Here is an 8,635-nt window from a genome sequence, read left to right on the forward strand (position 1 = left end):
AGGGAGGACCTATATATAGGTAGAGGGAGCTAGGATAGGCCAAATGAGGTGCGGTTTTCGCCCACACGATCGTGATCCAACGATGGAGAGCATGGAGGGGGTTTAGATGGGCTAGTGGGCTGTTATGAAGGGGTGCTGGGCTGCAAAGAGAAGGAGGGGTTTCGGTTAACGCGATTGACCGTTGGGGCATCAAACGACCTCCAAATGGAATGAAGTTTGACAGACGGTCTACCGGTGATATACAAAGGCCACTCGACAAATCTCGGCCCATGCCGGGAATGTTTATATCCTGCTCACGAAACGAGAACTAGAAGGTGCAAGAGGTGCATGTGAGAGTGTCGGATGTCCAAATGGACAATGGAGAAAGTGACCAGATGCAAGTTTTGAAAAATATGATGATGCAATGCACATGATGACATGGCAAAATGCAACACGCAAGAAAATGTCATGGCAACAACGAAAAATAACTAGAAGACACCTGGCGCGTCGGACTCGGGGCGTTACAAAGAGATACATAAAATCATGAGAGAGATACTTTCCTTTTCTCTAGAGGCCTAAAAATGAAATTACGAGGAATTACAAGAAATGCAACCGAGGAAGTATTCACCAACTGTCAGGTAGTTCAAAGAACACCAGAAGTAAAATTTACATCCAAGTCCATACACCACTTAGCGACAACTACAAGCACTGGAGCTAGCCAAAAGGTGCACCGTCGTCATCACCCATCCTTCGTCGGAGAAGGGCAAACATTGTTGTGGTAGATAGCCAGGAACAAAAACACGCTGCAGCTTGTTAGTTTCCAACTGAATATGTTTGATGGACCATTGGTATGCGCTTATTTTGTGTGAAAGAATAGTGAATCTATTTGGTCCCAATAGCCAATAAGCCATAATATGTTTTCCAGCTGTCCTAACTCTTGGTATCAAAGATGATTGTTTGCTACAGAATTATTCAAGTCCATTCATCAAGGTCTGCAGAAGGTATGGTTAAGTTTAAAAGATTCGACACTATCTGGTGTGTAGTTCCAGATTTAGAGGAAAAAACATTCTGGTTGAAATCATAGTATTAATTATACTTCGGTGGTAGATTTAATTTTAATTTTGCCAAAAAATCGTCCCAATACGGTGAGTGCAATGCACGTGTATGTGAGCATCTATGTTAAAAAAAGGCCATGATACGGGTTCAAGTACAAAGAGTAGGAAAATAAAAAAGTGGGATTTAAATTATTATAGCTAGAAAAACAATTCATAATGCTCCCAAGTGAATCTTTATTTCCAAACATTATTCTTGGTCATTTTCTTGCTGCAATTATCTGATGCATTCGCAGTGACCATCACGGCAGGTCCCACCTCCGTAACCATCTCTGTTGCAGATATCATTACAAAATGAAGGATTCATACATGGAGTGTAGGATTCACGGTGCCCCTCGACGCCAATGTTAGCTTCCTTTCCTACAACAATAAAAAAATGTGCCATCAGAACCTTTTGCTGTTCGTATTTAAACTAGGATTCTGTGAAATCAATGTACTATGCAAATAGTAGGACAGCAGTTGAGTGCTAATACAAACACATGAAGAACAACTACTGGCTGGTATATAATTATTATGTACTATGGAAACCATACGTACCACGAAAGAATTGTAATGGTGATCATAAAATCACAAGGAAAACAACTCTTTCATTCCATGCCATTGTTCAATAACACTAGGTTTAAAGTACTATGAGGCATGATAACTTTCCAATAACAGGACGAGCACGACGCACAAGTTTGCACTACGAGGAAAAATACTTTTATATCTATTTTTTGCGAGTATGAGGAAAAAGATACTTGCCTATTTAACTAAACACCTCACTCTATTAGGCACGGTTGAAACACTTTTCTCTTGAAAAATACTTGCATATATTAACTTGAACAATCAAACTTCATAAGAAACATTCATATCGTTGGCAACACAGAATGATGCAATAGGATCAATTATTTATCTAGCTCCAGGAAACCACAAATTCATATATAGTACAGTTGATAAGCTCTTGTAAATAGAAATGTACCTATCTTCCTCCCTGACGCTTCACTCGACAATAAAGTGGTAGAAACCATCAAAAGTGCCATCAAGCACAGAACACCAGTGTTGATCCGGATTAGAGCCATAATGAAATTGTTTAGTGTTCTCTTCTCCTATGTCCTTTTGGTTGTAGACTTGTACTACTTTGCTGGTTCCTTCTGCTGTTTATATAGAGGTATGGCTGATTCTTGGAGTATCAATGTTTGCCATTTTATTCATTCCTGCTTTGGCGTGTTTCCTTTTTACAATTCTCTGTAATTAATAAGGATCCTCGGATGATACACACATCATGGAATATCCTGTAGGTATCGATTAACAGACTAGAAATATATCCATAAAAAGTTTATTAGTATTCCATATACACAATTAGGGCATTTATTCCCTCCTAAAAATAACCATATGAAATTAATTAGTTTTTCATAATAACATTGTGACATTTTATTGGCTCCCAATATTATTCACAGACGGAATTAATTAGTAATACTCCATATCGAGATTATGGCATTTATTCGCTCCAAAATTACAAGAGAAATTAATTAGTAGTATTCCGTAACAAGATACATAGTGTATACGAAAATTTGTCATCTTGATAGTTTGGTATTACTTTATGTATTTAGCACCTATGATTTCTAAACAAGACACAGTGCGTTGCATGTACGGTCTGGCTAGTGCATAGTCACCTGATATTTGACTGAATTTGTTATTTTGATTTTTTAGTCAACTATGCAGGTTTCATTTGGGGCGGTGGCGTGCTTTTTTCCCGCTGGCGGCGGCGGGGGGGCGCATTTCATTATTGTCAGGACCGGATTTTTGAGATATTAGTTTCCGAGAAAATGGCCCTTGTGCTCACCAGCCCCAGGATTACTGTTAGCTGATGAGGCACCAACTTGATACAGAAATTCCAAGCAAAATACAAAATATGTAGTACAAGACCATTCTGGCCTGTGAGTACAACACAATATTTCTAGTGGCTGATGGCGGAAGCGGTTTGTGGTTGATCAGTGTCTATGGCACTCCATTTCCCACAGGAACAACTGACCAGGATAACTCCTATCTTCGTGAGGCTGCTATCACCATTGCGTAGGTTCCAGGGCTGTCATCGCAACGCTCCTCTCCATGAAAGAAATTTGGCCAAGACAATAGCCAGGGACAAGCCAGTGAGTACTTTGAATGTACTCGCAAACATTATGAACATAGGTATAATATAACAAATGATAATCATGCTCTGAAATATTCTATGATCACAACGTCAGTCACAAAATAAAAATCCATGATGCACGCAAGTAGGTTATTCATATACAACATGAATATGCGATAAGGGAGTAGAAATAGAATGCACCAATCGGGTGTCTGAGCGACGCCTCGAAAGGATAATAATATAAAGCATGCCTCAGTCGGGCGTCTGAGCGACGTCACATAAAGGGCTTATAAAGGAAATGAGTAGCAAACACGCCACAGTCGGGCGTCTGTGCGACACCACATAAAGGGCTAATAAAGTAAATGAATAACAAGCATGCCACAGTCGGGTGTCTCCACGACACCACATAAAGGGCTTATAAAGGAAATGAATAACAAGCATGCCACAGTTGGGCGTCTCCGCGACACCACATAAAGGGCTTATAAAGTAAATGAATAACCAGCCTGCCACAGTCGGGCGTCTCCGCGACACCAGATAAAGGGCTTATATGAGAGTAATCGCAGTGAACATCCAGGAGGTAGAATCGTCCCAGGGATACTCAATAATTCAAATAATGTAAATGGTTAGTCCATAATAATCATAGTCATCATGAGTCACAAGTCATGATCCATGTTCTGGTTTAGCAGTTTTTCCTCCGAAGACCGACACTAAGACCGACACTTGACCCATCCCAGACTGTAGTCCTTAACCATGGACATGGCTATTCGAATAGATATAGTCTCTGCAGAGGGTGTACTCTTTACCCACGAGTAAAGGATTCCTCTAGCCCATCGGGACTTATTCCGTCTATGGTCTTTTAATTGAAAACACACCTGACCGCACACACCTGCCTAACTTATCGATGTCTGGAATCACCCACGACACCCGTTAAGAAAAACTCGAAGTGGGGAGGCTACAACCTCGACTAGCATGGGATCACAAAATTTATAACGCGCGCAAACTAGGGGAGCTACCCCCTCGGCTCCAACCGGAAACACACATGCCCCCGGACCAGGTGGCATGCCTACCCGATGCAGTCGGTATCTTCCACCATGGCCTCTCTGTACGGTGTGTGCTGGGAAGGGGTTGACAACTTACTGAACCGTACCCTACCTATGGCAGGGACAAGTGGTAGTACGAAAAAAGTATGGGGGTTACTGGAACAAGACTCGATCTATGTTCGACTCAGGAGGTTAAAGCATTTCCTGCATGATTACCATAAGAAATATATTTCACACCAATCAGATAGAATCACCACTCATCATGACACAGCCCTAGAATATCTGAGTGTAATAGTTCCATCCTTGAGCATGCATCATGTTTAAATTGAAGAAACTTGAATTGAGGGAATTTGAAAGCCTCAAAATCTTTTAAAAGAAGGGCAAGAACCCTTTAAATTGCATTCATTGAATCCAAAATTTCCTAAAAATAGTTTTGAGAATTTTGGCAAGGGTTATATACCAAACCAAAATTTTGGAACATTTTAAGGAATTATTTGGTATCTAAACTTAAAACAATATTCTATTTGAATTTGAAAATATATTCAAATATATATGGATATGTTTTTAAATGTTGTGTGATAATTTATGTGCATTTGGAAATGTCCAATGAGCAACATAAGTTATACTTAGAGGATATTTGGCACTGTTTTGATTTTTCCTAAATTTTAAACAGTGGCAAGTTTAAATAAAAGGAAATAAAACTGACGAAATAGAACAGATAAAGGAAAGGGCCTTACCTGACTTACCTGCCTAGCCCAACTCCTGCTCTGGCCCAACCCATAAGGGCAACACCGTCTTCTTCCTCCTGCCAGGAGGAGAAGCAGCTGCGTGCCTGCACACGCGCGGCCGACGATGCCACCTCCTACTCCAGCGCGACGACCCGGCGCTTCCAGCCACGCCACGGAGACGCCCAACGCCTCCCCTCACTTTCCTCTTGCTCTCTGGTTCCCCACCTCCTCTGCTCCCTCGCTCGCGTCCGAACGCAGCCGCCGACCGCCACCGCCATTCACATAGCCAATGCCTCCCCCTCGACCGCTTGACGCATCCGGAAGAACCGCCATGACGCCCTGTCCTTATTGTCGAGCCACGCGAGCCGGGAAGCTCTGCATCGCTTCCACGCCATCGTCTTCAACGTCGGGTGCCGCCGATCGCCGTCGCCGATTCGCCGGCCACAGCGCTTCTCCTGCCTCTTCTTCGACTCCAATCGTACCGTGGTGAGCTCGCGAACGAAACCCCTCTCTCGCCCCGGCCTCGCACCTCCTCTAGTTGCCGTTTCCGCAAGCTCCCGAGCTCGCCACCGCTGGCCATGGCACTGCCGTGGCTAGAGCTGCTGCAACCTACGTCCGGGCCAGCCAACGAGCTCCGCACCCTCCCAGGAGACGAACACCACCATCAGTTCCTTCTCCCATGCTCTGTGGCATCGTTCTCATCAATGCCCGAGCTCCGGCCGCCGCTCCGCCCGTCGCCGCTGCCGCTACACTGCATCGCGGCACCTGCCGCTGCCTCCTTTAGATGCACCGCACCTCCAACTCGCCGTAGCCGCAAACCACGCGCGAAACGGTGCTCCGTACCACCGTCCCGAGCAAATCCGGTGAGTTCCGGCCATTGCTGTGGTCGCTGGCGTCAACTGCTGACATGGCAGATTATATTAGTACTAATTATGTTATTAGTCTAACCCTATGACAATGATAGCTGGGCCCCACGCCCTAACTAACCCAGGTTTTATTTGCGTTTAGATTAAACTAACCCCCACAGGCCCCACACGTCAGTTTGACCTGGCCACGTCACACGTTGACCGCCACACGTCAGTATTGACTTGCTAACGTGTCTGTTGACCTGGCCCCACCCATCAGTGACACAAACCCGCACTGTTTCACTGACCAATGGACCCCATTGGTCAGGTTTGACCTGGACGATGTTGTTGACCTGCTGAGGTCAGCATGACGCAGTAATAGGTTTTTTCTGGATTTATTCTTACTCAGGAAATCCCAGAAAATGTTTAAAACTTCAAAAAAATCATAGAAATTCAACCGTAACTCCAAATGAAAAGATTTATATATGAGAAATGATCAGAAAAATCCAATCTATCCATCTGTATCATATTCATGCATGTTAGAACAACCTATAGTTGCTGAATAGGGCAAATCGTATGTTTGGCATTTGAATATCCACATATGGAGTTTGAATTTGAATCTTGGGTTCAAACCAACTCCATTTAACTTGTTGCTAGTTGCATTAGCTCAATCAACAGCATATTGCCATGTCATAATCATGCATCATATTATTGCATCGCATTGATTGTGTTCTTCCTTGTTTGCCGGTAGTTGTCCCCTCTCAGTAGACAACGTTCCGACGATGAGATCGATGACACCGATGAATAACTTTACTATCTTCGGAAGTGCCAGGCAAGCAAACCCCCTTGTTCATTCCGAATCAATCCCACTCTCTCGCTCCTTCTCTATTTTACTGCATTAGGACAACAACATTTCAACTATTACATGCTGCGGTAGTTGAACCCCTTTCCTCTGCATGACCTGTCATTGCCACAGTAAATAGATGAAACCCACTAGCATGAGTAGGAGTTGTTTGAGCCCTGATGTGCCTACTCATTCATGTTTGTTTGTCATGCCTCCTACTGCTTAGAGTTGAGTCAGGTCTGATTCATCGGGGATGAATTGGAATGTGGTGAACATATCCTACTATTGAGAGCTAAGTGTGTGAACACGATTTGGTAAAGGTAGCGGTGAGAGGCCATGTAGGAGTACATGGTGGGTTGTCTCATTGCAGCCGTCCTTAGGAACTGAGTTCTGTGTTTGTGATCCATGAACAGCTACTACCACGCATTGGAATGCTTAAGTGCCCCTCTCGACTTATTAATCAACCTGATCTTTGTCCAGGAGTTGCAACTAGTTTCTGGTGTTTGTAGGTAGTGTTAGTAGTCTACCAAGTGGCACCCGGTACAGGTGGGCTTGGGACAGACTAGGCATAGTGGCCTGGTGTACCAAGTGGCACCCGGATGGTGGGCTTGGGAACCCTGTACACATCGTTTGGGCCGTGAGCGACACCCCGGCCGGATCTCCTTGCGGATGGAACCCGAATAGGCGATAAACCTAGACGAGAGACTTGTGTGGTTAGTCAGGTCGTGGCCGACACCCTAGCCCGGCTTCTACTTGAAGGTTGCCGAGGTACATGACGTGTACAGGGCGATAAGTGGCGAGAGTGTGTGTGAAGAAGTACACCCCTGCAGGGTTATCATTATCTATTCGAATAGCCGGATTCCTCGGATATGGAAACTTGGACCCCTTGCATCGTTCATAGACAAGTGAAAGTGGATACTCTAAAATGCGCAAGATAAGCGTGAGTGCTATGGATGGCGTTCTCGTAGGGAGACAGGAGCGGATCCATAGTGGTGTATTGATATGGTGAATATGTGGACTCGTGTGCGCCACCCCAAAAGAGTTACTCGCAGTCGTAGTATAGGATAGCCACTGAGTCAAAGCTGGCTTGCTGCAGTCAAACTCCACCACCCCCTTTATTGATACCGATGCATATGTAGTTAGTTCTGATGTAAGTCTTGTTGGGTACATTTGTACTCACGTTTGCTTATTTTATGTTTTGCAGAGAGACTTCAGTCTCGCTAGTAGTTCCGTGTGGACTTCGACGATTAGCTTGATACCTCAGCTACGATCTTGTGCCCTCGGCAGGATCTGGTAGATAGTCAGGCTTCTCAGCCTTTTTCATTTGTAGAAGTCTATACTCAGACATGTTAAGCTTCCGCATGTGCTTTGACTTGTATGATCTGATTGTTGGGTCATGAGACCCATGTTTGTAATGTCTCGCTCCTCGGAGCCTAATGAATAAATACTTGATTCGTAGAGTTATGTTGTGATGCCATGTTGTATTTACACAGATCGAGCATACTATGTGTATGATTGAAATGCTTGGTATGTGTGGGATCCGACAATCTAGTTGTTTATCCTTGGAAGCCTCTTTTATGGGGAAATGTAGTCTAGTGCTTCCATGAGCCATAGTAGTCCGCTACAGCCCGGTTCACTGGAGTCCTGCTAGCCCAGCACTACTTCTCAGGACACTTGACTGGCCGGCATGTGTTTCACTTCGTTCCTATGTCTGTCCCTTCGGGGAAATATCACGCGGTGACATCCGGAGTCCTGCCTAGCCTGCTACAACCCGGGTTCCCGGAGTCCTGTTTGCCCAGTGATACAGCCCGGATTCACACGCTGCTGACCGACATGCTCGATGTGATTCATGTATGCCTGTCCCCACAGGTTGGTGCCGCTTTGGGTTCACGACTAGCCATGTCGGCCCGGGTTCTCTGTCATATGGATGCTAGCGATACTATCATATACGTGAGCCAAAAGGCGCAAACGGTCTCG

The 8,635-nt window shown here is 44.6% G+C and overlaps 1 long non-coding RNA gene across 1 annotated transcript; it reads right to left on the reverse strand.

Annotated features, from left to right (window-relative positions):
* Nucleotides 1–1,204: 1,204 nt before the first annotated feature.
* LOC147991519 (uncharacterized) lies at nt 1,205–2,270 on the reverse strand. Its single transcript, XR_015613934.1, has 2 exons — nt 2,050–2,270; nt 1,205–1,451 (listed from the first exon to the last, which is right to left on the reverse strand). It is a non-coding gene; the product is annotated as an uncharacterized LOC147991519 (long non-coding RNA).
* Nucleotides 2,271–8,635: the final 6,365 nt, after the last annotated feature.

The sequence above is a fragment of the Triticum urartu genome, chromosome 1A (assembly GCF_056163025.1).
Source record: "Triticum urartu cultivar PI428250 chromosome 1A, HENAU_Tu73, whole genome shotgun sequence".
In the NCBI taxonomy this organism is placed as follows: Eukaryota; Viridiplantae; Streptophyta; class Magnoliopsida; order Poales; family Poaceae; genus Triticum; species Triticum urartu.